Genomic DNA, 13,998 nt, shown 5'->3' with positions numbered 1-13,998 from the left:
CACAGATGCTGCCTGATCTGCTGAGTATTTCCAGCATTTTCTGTTTTTATTTATAGGAGATATTAGAAGGGGTGACCAAAAGCTTGGTCAAAGAGGTAGGTTTTAAGCAAGGTTTTAAAGGAGGAGAGGTATAGAGGCAGAAGGTTTAGGGAAGGAACTTCAGAGCTTAGGGTCTTGCCAGCTGAAGACACAGCCACCAATGGTGTGGTGAAGGAAGGGGTGTTGGGGGGGCAATGCGGTGGGGGACAGGACGCTAGAGTTGGGTTGTAGGGCTGGAGGAGGTTACAGAGATAGGAGAGATTTGAACAAGAGGTTGAGAATTTTTAAATGGAGGCATTATTGTGTTAGCACCACAAGCGCAAGGAAATGTAATTTCTGCAGAGCACTTAGTCAGTGGGATTGAGAAATATATACAGAAAAACTACAGCAGAGCCATGAAATTCTGCTGTGTAATGATTAGTGTATGGGTCCTTAATGCGTACATAATAAATTCTTTAGATCGCTATGTTAAAGGAAGTGTTAACTCGGAAAACTTGCCTGAGGTCTGAGTTTTCTAGAAGATCCTTGAATTCCAGGAGGCCCAACAGCACCCTACAACATTAATAAACCAGACACACTATGATAAAAGCCTCAGATATCCTTATTTTGACTATTCTTTCTCTTTTTAAGCAGTCAACTATTCTGCAGGTGGCTGTTTCAGTGGCACGCAATACATGGCAATAGAGGCAATTGGCTGACTCCTAAGTAAACATAGATTTGGGGTCAGCCGTGGTTCAGTGGTAGCACACTCACTTTTGAGTCAGAAGGTTGTAAGTTCAAGTCCCACTTCGGAGGCTTGAGCGCATAATCTGGGCTGACACTCCAGTGCAGTACTGAAGGAGTGCTGCACTGTCGGAGGTGCTGTCTTTTAAATAAGACATTAAACTGAGCCCCCAACCGCTTCCTTTTCACCATGGACATACAATCCCTCTACACCTCCATCCCCCACCAGGATGGCCTGAGGGCGCTCCGCTTCTTCCTTGAACAGAGGCCCGACCAGTCCCCATCCACCACCACCCTCTGCCTGGCTGAACTTGTTCTCACATTGAACAACTTCTCCTTTAACTCCACTCATTTCCTCCAAATCAAAGGTGTTGCTATGGGTACCCGCATGGGTCCTAGCTATGTCTGCCTTTTCGTGGGATATGTGGAACACTTTTTGTTCCAGTCCTACTCGGGTCCCCTCCCTCACCTCTTTTTCCGATACATTGATGACTGTATCGGTGCCGTTTCCTGCTCTCGCCCTGAACTAGACAATTTCATTCACTTTGCCTCCAATTTCCACCCTTCCCTCACCTTCACATGGTCCATCTCTGACTCTTCCCTTCCTCGACTTCTCCGTCTCCATCTCTGGGGATAGGTTATTGACCAACATTCACTACAAGCCCACTGACTCCCACAGCTACCTGGACTACACTTCCTCCCACCCTGCCTCCTGTAAGGACTATATTCCATTCTCCCAGTTTCTCCATCTCCGCCGCATCTGCTACGACGATGCCACATTCCACAGCAGTGCTTCCGACATGTCTTCCTTTTTCCTCAACCGAGGATTCCCCTCTACCATGGTTGACACGGCCCTCGACCATGTCCGTTCTATCTCCCGCACTTCTGCCCTCACCCCTACCCCTCCCTCCCGGAACCACAATAGGGTTCCCCTTGTCCTCACCTTTCACCCCACCAGCCTCCACATTCAACGGATCATCCTCCGCCATTTCTGCCACCTCCAAAGTGATCCCACCATCAAACGCATCTTCCCCTCCCCTCCCCTTTCAGCATTCTGTAGGGACCGCTCCCTCTGAGACACCCTAGTCCACTCCTCTATCACCCGCAGCACCCCTTCCCCTTCGCCTGGCACCTTCCTGTGCAAGCACAAGAGATGCAACACATGCCCTTATACCTCCCCCCTTCCCACTGTCCAGGGCCCCAAACACCCCTTCCAGGTGAAACAGCGATTTACTTGTACTTCTTGCAATCTAGTATACTGTATTCGCTGCTCACGATGTGGTCTCCTCTACATTGGGGAGACCAAACGCAGATTGGGTGCCCGCTTTGCGGAACACCTCCATTCAGTCCGTAAGGGTGACCCCGAGCTTCCGGTCGCCTGTCATTTTAATTCACCGCCCCATTCCCACTCAGACCTCACCGTTCTCGGCCTCTTGCATTGTTCCACGGAAGCTCACCGTAAACTCGAGGAACAGCACCTCATCTTCCGATTAGGCACTTTACAGCCTTCCAGACTCAATATCGAGTTCAACAATTTCAGATCATAAACTCGGCCCCTATTACATTTTTACTTATATTTTTTATCCACACCTTTATTTTGGCCTTCCCCCCCCCCCCCTTCTTTCTTTTTTTTTCTCTCTCCCACATGGCAGCTGTCTCCCATTCTGCCAGCGCATTTCACACCTAATCTAGAGCTGTCTTTTGTCTCCACTAGTCCCATCACCATCTCGTCTCGTTTTGAATACCTATTAATGTCTCTTCTTCTCTTTTGTTCTCTCCCAGCCTGGCCTCTTAATCTATTTCATTTCTGTGCTTCTTTAGTCTTGACAAAGGGTTTACACCCGAAACGTTGACTCTATTTTCTCTCCACGGATGTTGCCTGGCCTGCTGAGTTTTTCCAGCATTTTCTGTTGTTATTTCGGATTTCCAGCATCTGCAGTATTTTGCTATCGTTAAACCGAGGCCCTGTCTGCTCTCAGGTGGATGTAAAAGATCCCATGGCACTATTTTGAAGAAAAGCAGGGGAGCTCTCCCTGGTGTCCTGGCCAATATTTATCCCTGAACCAACATCACTAAAACAGATTATCTGGTCATTTATCACATTGCTGTTTGTGTGAGCTTGCTGTGTGCAAATTGGCTGCCGAGTTTCCTATGTTACAACAGTGACTACACCTCAAACATACTTAATTGGCTGTAAAGTGCTTTGGGACATCCTGAGGTCATGAAAGGAGCTGTATAAATGCAATTCTTTCTTTTCTATTTAGATCAAGATGATGTATAAGAAGAAGTTGAAAAGGACAGAGTTGAGTGACAGATGTAGATTTTATGAAATCATGGCACTGGCAGAGAGCCTCTGCCTGTCGGGAGAACCTATCAGGATGTTATAGCCACGGTCGCCATGATAGTTCTGTCCATTAAATCTAATTGCGAGGGCCCCAGGCGTAATTTCCCGTGAAACAGGCGGGGTTCTGCGCCGGGAGCGGCGATTCGCAAAGTTGTCCCGACTCTTCGTAGTTCAGTTGCGTGGGGGAAAGACGACGAGTGTTGACAAAGTTCAAAGGAGAAAAATCAGAAGCAAAGTCAACAAGCGTCATCAGTGCACACCTCAGAAGAACGAGTTACGAAGCAACGCTAGCGGAGTGCCGCCAAGGGCTGGAGAGTGGTGTGTGGTGTAAGCAGAGGGAAAAATCTAAAAGGAAAGTACAGAACTTTCAGGAATGCAAAATTACATTTTGGTGAGGTCTTTTTTAGCTAAACCAAGGTCTGTCTGAGATGCTAAATATTCCACTTAACAGTAATGCTGCAGGAATGTATATTACAAGTTCTATAAACAGATGTAATGCTGAGTCCAAGATATATATTTCTTAGAGCAGTTCGTGATAGCTCCTTGTCCTTGCAGCTGTGTAAAATCAACCAAATGTGTGAGGAAATGAGAAGTGTGAAGTTATATTTGCATGGCCTTGAATAATGAATGATGCCCTCTGGCCCCTGCAGATCTGACCATTCACAAAAGACTTCCAGCGAACCAGCAGACAACAACAACAACAACTTGCATTTATATCGCACCTTTAACCTAGTAAAACATCCCAAGGCGCTTCACAGGAGCATTAGCAAACAAAATTTGAAACCAAGCTTGGTCAAAGAGTTAGGTTTTACGGAACATCTTAAAGGAGGAGAGAGATGTAGAGAGGTTTAGGGACATCACAGTCATGCTCCATGGACCCCTGGGCATGCATCAAAGATCTCAACATGGGCATCATCAATTAGTGCCCACGTTTCATATCAGTTTCAATATTTCCTGATCAATTAGTGGTTGACAAAATTTCAATTAGACCATCAGTTTGAGGCAGATAACTCCAGGCCGAAGTGAAGATGGAGTTCCGTTAACAGAGGTTGAGCTGTTGGATATTGGTTTTAAATCTTAATTAATTTATTCCTTTTCATTCAATCTTGGATTACACAGAAGACTAACATAAATTCTAAATAACAATCTTCGGGCTGATTCCCGACCAGGTGCTCCGCGTGAGGAATCGCGATTCCAGTGATCACTAGCTGGGACTTCGCAGGCCTCCAACCCATGATCCATATATTTAAATTAAGGGGCTCTCGGCCTGTGATTCCACGACCTTACTGGGAGCTTCCAAATTGGGGAATCAACCCTTCTTATCCACTGCTTTATATAAAAGAACCTTAGGAGATGTTGTATTCATAGCTGTGAGTAGTTCATGCATTCCCAAAAAGGCTCATTAACGAGAGAATGAAATGTAGCTCTGTATCTCACTGTGGAGGAATATGCTATAGTTTGGATATAACAACAAGAGCAATCTAAATTCTACACTTCTTTGCACCCATTTACACTACAGAGTGGACTCCGAGTGAGGAACAAGATTGCCCACACCCAATGACATGAATTTTGGCATTCATGTGGAAATGACTTATGAGATAATTCTAGGCGGCCTGCTGGTGGCGCTGTCCAGGGAAAGTATAAATACTCGGGCATGGGACCAGCTTGCTCAGGACATTCTTTAACAGGAACTAGTGAAGGAAACAGCTAGATCTCCATGTTAAGAAACAGTTGATTAAAGCCTTGTTTAATACTCAGAGCAAGTGCCTGGTAGTTTTCTTACATCACCCAGTGTTTAACGGTCACTTTCCTGGCTGTAGACGTTCATTAAGATCAGCAGAAGAGCCATACAATCCAGCGATGTTTAAAAACGACATTGAGGATGAAACTTGCTGCTGCACAGCACAGTACCTTTTGGCTGGGAATTTCCTCGGAGCTGTTCCCATTCTCCCTTGCTATAACTTCGCCATAAGTGCGGCGGAAACCCTGTTTATGTGGATCGAGAGCAGCTCCGAGGATATTCGTGGTCTTAGAAACATACAAGATAGAAACATAGAAAAATAGGAGCAGGGGTAGGCCATTCGGCCCTTTGAGCCTGCTCCGCCATTCAATATGATCATGGCTGATCCTCTATCTCAATACCATATTCCCGCTCTCTCCCCTTGATGCCTATAGAAACATAGAAGTCTTTCTCTCTTTCAGCGGCTGACTGACCGGCCATGCATTTATAGCCTTTTCTACATTTGAGGAGAGAGGGAAAAAAAACGATGCCACAAAAACAAAAGGAAGGCTTTTTCTCAACTAGATGTCATTAAAAATCTACTGGTGGAACTTCACTAACGCCGAGGGCACATTTAATGTATCAGCAACTAAAAGAATGAGATTGCAATGTTTTCTGAGATACTATCCACTCAGGCTCCTATTTCATTCACAGCGGGCTGTAATTAAAAGAGAACCTAGGCGACTTTGAATCCAGAAGATGAATGTTGGGGGAGAAAAAGGACAGGTTACATAATGCGAATAGATACTGAATAATTAAAATGATTTATAATTGAATGATGACTCACGAAAGTAATGAAATCTCTCGCATTCAATTTTTTAAGGCTGGGATTTTCTGAGCATGTGGCATGAATCGTAACTGTGTGTCTTACAGTCAACAAACACTAGCAGATCTTGCAATAATTTTTTTTACGTACATCACCCAGCTAGATAAGGAAAATGTAAAAGACAGAGGGGAATTCTGTTCGCTTAACTCCACGAAGCAAAAAGATTTTGGGCCTCTTTTTTACCGCAGGCACTGATTTATCCTGGTATCCAACCCCATAGGCAGTAGATGCCCTGTGGTACCTTGGCCGAGTGCCCATGTGTGAGAATAAACAGGGATGTCTTGGCAGGCTATTCATCCATAGAGGCCATCGCGAGAATGCCTGTTCCTCACCTCCCCCAAAGTCCACACATGTGTGGTTTGAAGCAAGGACATCCACACCCCTGACCCCTGGATGACGATCAATATTGGGATCGGTGCGCTCCTCCAAATCTGGCTCTTGTGCATTCCCGATTTTAATTGCTATACCATCGGCGGCTGTGCCTTCAGCTGCCTAGGCCCTAAGCTCTGGAATTCCCTTTCTAAACCTCTCCATCTCTTTACCTCATTATTCCCCTTTAAGATGCTCCTTAAAGCTTACCTCTTTAACCCTCACCTGCCCTAATATCTCCTTACGTGGCTCGGTGGCAACTTTTATTTGATAACGCTCCTGTGAAGGGCCTTTGGATATTTTACTACATTAAGGGTGCCATATAAATGCAAGTTTTTATTGCTGTGGTGGTTTGGCAAATCATTTTCCCCCTCCCTAGTCCAGGGATGTTGGGGTCAATGTAACAGCCCAATTGTCATATTGCCTGAGGTCAGCTATCTCAGTACATACCCAGCGCTTGACCCTAGGACTTGCCTGGTATGTAGGTGCAGCTCCACACTAGGCTGTGCACTTACTAACTGGTTATTGGGGGAGAACACTCATTCTTAATTGTATTCTGGGATAGATTTTACAAATGAGCACTTCTGGCACAGAGCTTCATATGATGGGAGTGCAAATCAGGAATTTGGGGGCAGAGGGCTCATTTGTAAATGTAACCCTATGCCTCACTGTGAAGGAACTAGCTATAATATGGACATAACCACAAGACCTCTCTAAATTCTACATTTTGCTGCTTCCTGAATTATAATATTTTTTGCAAGGCTTCTACGTTAAATCTTGTTTTATAGGCTCACAAGTTGTACAGGCATTTGGGAATAGTAAAGTCTGCTCACAAATACCGCTGTGCAGCTGTTCTGAGCCCTAAGAAATCTCAAGATAAGGGCCGTCAGTGTGTAACAGGATCCTGAATACAGCTGGAATCTTTCACAGAGTGGTGCGTTATTTGGAGTGTAGGGAGACAGGCTGCAGTCGACCCCTCCCTTCACTTCAATGCTGACACAGAACCAAATGACCATTCTGAACATCACCAACTCAGAAGCCCAGGTTTAACTGAGGACTCTCACCAGAGTGAGCTAGAATATCAGGCAGAGGGGCTCTGTGTTTCACTCGGTAGATCTGCCCATGGCCTAACAAAATAAGCAATCTTTCTAAGTTCCTGGCATCGAACAACAGTTAGACTCACAGGAGAATGGCCATCTATTCCTGTGTTAAACAACATACTGCTATGTATGTGGAGTATAGAAGATTGAGGGGTTATCAAATTGAGGTGTTTAAGATGATTAAAGGAGTTGCTAAGGTAGATAGAGAGAAACTATTTCCTCTGGTGGTGGAGTCCAGAACAATTGGCCATAATCTTAAAATTAGAGCTAGGCCGTTCAGGGGTGATGTCAGGAAGCACTTCGTCACACAAAGGGTGGTGGAAATCTGGAACTCTGTCCCTCAAAAAGCTGTGGGGGGTCAAATGAAAATTACAAAACTGAGATTGATAGATTTTTGTTAGGCAAGGATATTAATGATTACGGAACCAAGGCGGGTAGATGGAGTTAAGATACAGATCAGCCATGATCTAATTGAATGAGTCCATTATAAAAGATGTAATAGCAGAGCACTTGGAAAACAGTGACAGGATCAGACAAAGTCAACATGGATTCACAAAAGGTAAATCGTGCTTGACTAATCTACTGGAATTTTTTGAGGATGTAACTGGTAAAATAGATAAGGGAGAACCAGTGGATGTGGTGTATCTGGACTTTCAGAAGGCTTTCGATAAGGTCCCGCATAAGAGATTAGCGTGTAAAGTTAAGGCACGTGGGATTGGGGGCAAGGTATTGACTTGGATAGAGAACTGGTTGGCAGACAGAAAGCAAAGAGTTGGAATAAACGGGTCCTTTTCCGAGTGGCAGGCAGTGACTAGTGGGGTACCGCAGGGATCGGTCCTTGGACCCCAGCTATTCACAATATATATTAATGATCTAGACAAGGGAACTAGATGTAATATCTCCAAATTTGCAGACAACACAAAGCTGAGTGGGCGTGTGTGCTGTGAGGAGGATGTCGAGAAACTCCAGGATGATTTGGACATGTTGGGTGATTGGGCAGAAACATGGCAGATGCAATATAACGTGGATAAATGTGAGGTTGACCACTTTGGTGGCAAAAACAGGAAGGCAGATTATTATCAAAATGGCAATAGATTGGGAGAAGGGGAACTGCAACGAGACCTGGGTGTCCTTGTGCACCAGTCGCTGAAGGTAAGCATGCAGGTGCAGCAGGCGGTTAAGAAGGCAAATGGTATGTTGGCCTTCGTAGCGAGAGGGTTTGAGTACAGGAACAAGGATGTCTTGCTGCAGTTGTACAGGGCCTTGGTGAGACCACATCTCGAGTATTGTGTGCAGTTTTGGTCGCCTTATCTGAGGAAGGATGTTCTTGCCATGGAAGGAGTTCAGCGAAGATTCACCAGGCTGATACCTGGGATGGCAGGAATGACGTATGAGGAGAGATTGGGTCGATTGGGCTTGTACTCACTGGAGTTTAGAAGAATGAGAGGTGATCTCATTGAAACTTATAAAATTCTGACAGGACTGGACAGACTAGATGCAGGAAGGATGTTCCCGATGGTCGGGGAGTCCAGAACCAGGGGACACAGTCTAAGGATAAAGGGTAGGCATTTAGGACAGAAATGAGGAGGAATTTCTTCGCCCAGAGAGTGGTGAACCTGTGGAATTCTCTACCACAGAAGGCGGTGGAGGCCAGTTCATTAAATATATTCAAGAAGGAGTTGGATATATTTCTTAAGGCTAAAGGGATCAAGGGGTATGGGGAGAAAGCAGGGACCGGGTACTGAATTTGGATGATCAGCCATGATCGCATTGAATGGCAGAGCAGGCTCGAGGGGCCGAATGGCCTACTCCTGCTCCTATCTTCTATGTAAAAGACTCGAGGTGCTGAAGGGCCTCCTCCTGTTTGTATGATCCTATGCGATGTAGTTATCTCTGTTTTATACCTGTAATAAACGAGAGCTTCCAGGTCATGTGGTAATATTAGCTGATGTTTAGCTAGTGCTCGTGGAGCTAGGATCAGACTGCTTCTTGATGCTACATTTAATAAGAGGAGTGGGGAAGAAGCCACACTTCTTCTCAGACAGAATAGTGCGAAGTGTGAAGGCAGAAGGATTAATAAAAAAGGAGCACCTGTGTGGCATTTCCATTCCAAGATCATTTCCAGGGAGATTTCTAATTTAAAGATAAATAATTATTAATTATATTATTTTCACTCACGCTCTCCAATGCCCTTCTTGGCGACCTTTCAACTTCCACCTTTTATTAACTCCAAATTGTCCAAAACACCACCCCACATATCCTGACCCACACTAAGCATCACTTGTCCATAACCCCAGTCCTCACAGAGCTACACTGGCTCTCTATCCCCAAACTTGTCTGATTTATAATCCTCACATTCATTTACAAATCCTTCCACGCCTTCGCCCCATCCTACCTCTAAAAACTTCTTAAGCCTTATGCTTCCTCCTGTGCCCTTTAGTTCTCTGACTCGGGCCTATTGTGGATCTTCCCCCACCCTCCTTCCTCCCTTTGCTCACTATTGATGGAGGATCTCTTCAGCTACCTCAGGTCTGCTCACAGGAACTCCCTCCACCAACCCATCCACCTCCCTAACTCCCTACCCATCCTTAATGGCCTTCTTCAAACCCTTCACTTCAACCAAGCCTTTGGTCACTTCTCCTCACTTACGCGATCCTTAAAATATTCTTGTTCCTCTCCCTCCTCTGTGAAGTGCCTTAGGATATTTTTCTACATTAAAGATGCTATATTGTTGTTATCATAGGTTGTGTCATGCCTTGTAGCTATTGGGTTGAGATTTCCCAGACTCCTTATGTTCAGTACTCCTTCACCTTTCTGTCCATTCAGCCTGTGTTGACTTCAAACTCGGGCTCCAGAGGGAAAAAAAAGACAAAGGGCAGAAACTAACATGAATGGGAGAAAAGTAATTGTACTTACGGGTGGTCCGGTGGGCCCTGGATTTCCTGCAGGTCCTCGCCTACCACGCCTTCCCTAAAGGGAAAGAAACAGCAAGAAGATGAACAAAGTTCAATCACACTGTCAGGAATGACCCAGGTTCTGCCTCGCCTCACCACTAGAGGGCACCATGAACTCTTAATTGTTTCCTTCTTTCTTCCTAATCGTACTCACCTGTGCATGGTTATATGCCTGCTATTTAAGTGGTGCTTAGTTTTATGTCCGGTGCTCAGTCTTGAGTTTCACACTGCCTTGTGATCCTCTTGCCGGCCTGCTAGCCTGTATCTGTGCTGTTGTTATTTTGTTTGTTTCTAGTAAAGTCTATCTTTGTGTTTGCAACCTATCCTCTGCCTGAGTTTGCCTTCCTGCAGTTGGGTTCACCCAGTGTCACTCGTCACACACACTGTAACCAAGCAGAGCTTCTATCTGAAATATAAGACGAGGTAAATGTTTCCGGACAATAAGTCATTTGGGCCTAAAAATCTGGTTGATTTGCACCTCCCATTAGTGCCCTAAGACGTGCCTGCCAGCACATGCCCCCATTGCCATCCCCGGCCTCCTCTGCAGCACTCCCGCGGAGTGCCAGCTGCGCTCCGTGAGCCCGGAAGTTCTCTTGAGTGCCAGGCTCTTTTGCCGGCACTCTGATCCCTGGTGGCCCAGCTGGGCCCTGGGTCGTGCTGCGCAAGGCCCCTCCCCTTTACTAAGGGGAGGAAGGCCTGCAGTACCGTGGCACGTAGCGCCGTGATATTCACTCGCTGTGCCCCAAGAGGGAGGCGGGGCGCTTCCAGTAGCATCCCGCCTCCCTCTTGGGGTGCTACTGGTGAATTTTGGGCGTGGGGGTGCTAATTTTTTCGAGCCCTTTGGGGCAAAGTTAGCGCCCCAAAGTGGGTGCGACCCAATTTTTCCCCCTTGCTTTCTTCCTGTATTGAGAATTGGTAGGTGAAGGGCGTGAGCGTATAATGCAGGAGACCACCAAGATTGAACACAGCAGGAAAGAAGAAATAAATCACGAAAGGACAATAATGGTTAGGAAACGCCAAGGGTTTTTTCTCCCAGGTTTTTCTATTCCTCTCCTGAAGTTGCTGACTTGCTGGAGCCTGGTTCTGCCGACTCTGTGCACACACAGTACATTTCCAAGGGCTCAGTGGATATTGATCAGAACTCAGACCTCCGGCAATATTGGCTACCTGCTGGCAATGTTGCCTACCAGCCAGCAACATTGCCTCCCGGTCCGGCAATGTTAGCTCCCAGTCTGGCAACGTTGGCTACCAGTCCAGCAATGTTAGCTCCCGGTCTGGCAATGTTAGCTCACGGTCTGGCAATGTTAGCTCCCGGTCCGGCAATGTTAGCTCCCGGTCCGGCAACGCCTCGATTTTAAAAATCTCATCCTTGTTTCCAAATCACTCCTTGACCTTCAACCTGCCTATCTCTGTAATCTCCTCCAGCCCCACCTGTCCTAACATCTCATTATGTGGCTCGTGTCAAATTTTATTTGATAAAGCTCCCGTGAAGCGTCTTGGAACGTTGTGCTACGTTAAAGGTGCTACATAAATGCAAGTTGCTGTTGTCAATTTTCCCCTCTTCAGTGACCCAATTACTATCTTGGCTGAGATCAGTCAATGCAGGAGAGACTGAGGGTCAAACCTGGGGCCTTCTGGTCTCTATGACTTAGTACAATACCAGGGGTTGCTTTCAAACAGCCATGTGTGTGTCAGAGGACTGCAATGTTGTCAGTGTAACACCACTGTTCAAAAGGGATAATTATAGACCAGTTAGCCTAACATTGTAACCGACAAGCCTCTAGAAGCCATAATACCGATAAAATTAATACTCAGCCAGAAAGGCATGGGTTAATTAAGGGCAGCCAGCAGGGATTTGTGAAAATCAAGTCATGCCTGACAAATTTAATGGACCATTTTGAGGAGTGCATCGATGAAAGGAAATACTGTGGATTATATGGATTTTCAAAAGGTGTCACAGAGGAAGCTAGTTGATAAAAATTAAATGGAGTGTGACAGCATGGATAGGAAATTGTTTAAAGCACAGAAACAAAGCCAGGCTTAATGAATGGTTGTTGGACTGGAGGCTGTGGATTTTAACTTTTGGTTGCTCTAGCAGTGAAGAGGCCAGAGCCATTTTGAGGCACGGGCTGCAATTAAATAGAACTGGCAAGCTGTGGGCACCAAATGGGTATCCTGATGCTGCTGGCCAGATTCAAGCTGGTGCAATATTGGGTGGCCTGGAGGAGGCCTGTCCAGCAGCAAGGTAAGTGGGTAATACCTGGCGGGTGTTTGCGATCATGGGCGGGTGGGGCGGCAGAAGCCCTGATTATTTTTCTGCACTACTCCTCCTGCCCTCACAACAATAATTTAAAGCTTACGGGGGCAAAATTCCCATCATTAGTGCGTTCATGGGAGGCGCTAACGGGATGCAAATAGCTTTTCGCCTCCCATGAAATTCCGTGGGAGGTCAGCGGTGGCGCTACCGGGAATCGCCCCGATCTTCTGCGCCCGGAGATCATGACGTCATCTCCGGGCACAGCGCCCCGGTAACGCCTCAGGAGAAAAATTCCCCCTTGCGCCCTGCAGCAGCGCCGGGCGATGTTACCGACTGCTGCAGGGGTTGCGAACAGTGAGACCAGCCGCTCGTGGGGCACAACTTAAAAGTGCGGTGGCTGGCCGACATGATAGAAATCACTGATTTAAAAAAAACATTTCATGAGCACCGGACGCAGGCTGAGTACAGCGATTGCGCGGCACTCCCGCACTCCAGCAGATGCCAAAAAAAATGCAGAGCTCACAGCGGGGAGCCTTTCCCTTTAATTAAGGGAAGAGCCTCTGCAACGCAGCAGAGCCACGCTTCGCCACACGTGGCGCTGCTGAGCACTTCGCCCCGGATTGGTGCTCCACTTCCCTCTTGGAGCAAAAAATGGGAATTTCTCAAATGTTTGAAAAGGTTAGTGCCTGGCGCTAACTTTTCAAACATTTTTGACTTAGCGCCCCAAATGGCCCTCTAGTGGAATTTCTCCCCCTACGTGTTTGGGATCTCTTCTGCTGTATTGCCTACCTCCCAAGCTGGGGCAACACTTTGCAGGCGCATTAGATAGGAACACTTGGATGACTAGAGGAGGACATTTCACTTTTGATAACTGGACGATGATTGTAATAATTTAATGCTTTAGATAGCAGAGGTTTGCAACGCTTAGAGCTTGGTGACTGCTCTTTACACAGCAGAGCACTGCTTCCTCTGATTATGTTATAGTTTAGACTCCGATGACTAACATATGTCAAGAAGGTCCCTGAGGGAGAAGGGCTCAAACAGACCATAATTCAACCTTCCTTATTTGCTTTTCATGCTGCTGCTTCTAATGAAGAAGCTGGTGACCTGTAAGTCCCATCGTTAAGAGATATAATCCCGCTCTATGCTTTTAGTTAGAAGAGGAGTCACTTTAACATCTCACTTGAACCATGAAAGTGTGGGTCTCCGGAGGTTGGGAGGCCTTCGCATTATAAAGTGCTGCCGGCCGTAGGAAGGCTGTGTGTCTGCTGTCAACTGTGCTCCTTCAGTGTAAAGCTGCCTAGAAACCTCTGTCTGCATCACTGACAGGCAGGCGCACAGGCACTAGTCGGCATGTTTTAAAGTTTTTTCATATCAAAAAATATTTAATTTGCTAAGAAACTGACTAGTGTAAACCAATTAAACTATTGAATGTTTCGGTATAGTTTTTTTTAAGCCATTTTCAGTGTTACATCAGGTTACTCACAGGTGGAGGACTGGACACCTTTATTAAAAATGCTTGTTTTGGTAATAAACCCATTTTCAGCTGTATTAATAAAACTGCACCAGGTTACCACTCTAAATATATCAAGGAATGCTGTTTAAT

This window comes from Somniosus microcephalus, chromosome 9 (assembly GCF_052327205.1).
Source record: "Somniosus microcephalus isolate GS21.2 chromosome 9, FLI_Smic_1.0, whole genome shotgun sequence".
NCBI lineage: Eukaryota > Metazoa > Chordata > Chondrichthyes > Squaliformes > Somniosidae > Somniosus > Somniosus microcephalus.
The sequence above is the reverse complement of the archived record's forward strand: the minus strand, read 5'-3'. Positions refer to the sequence as shown.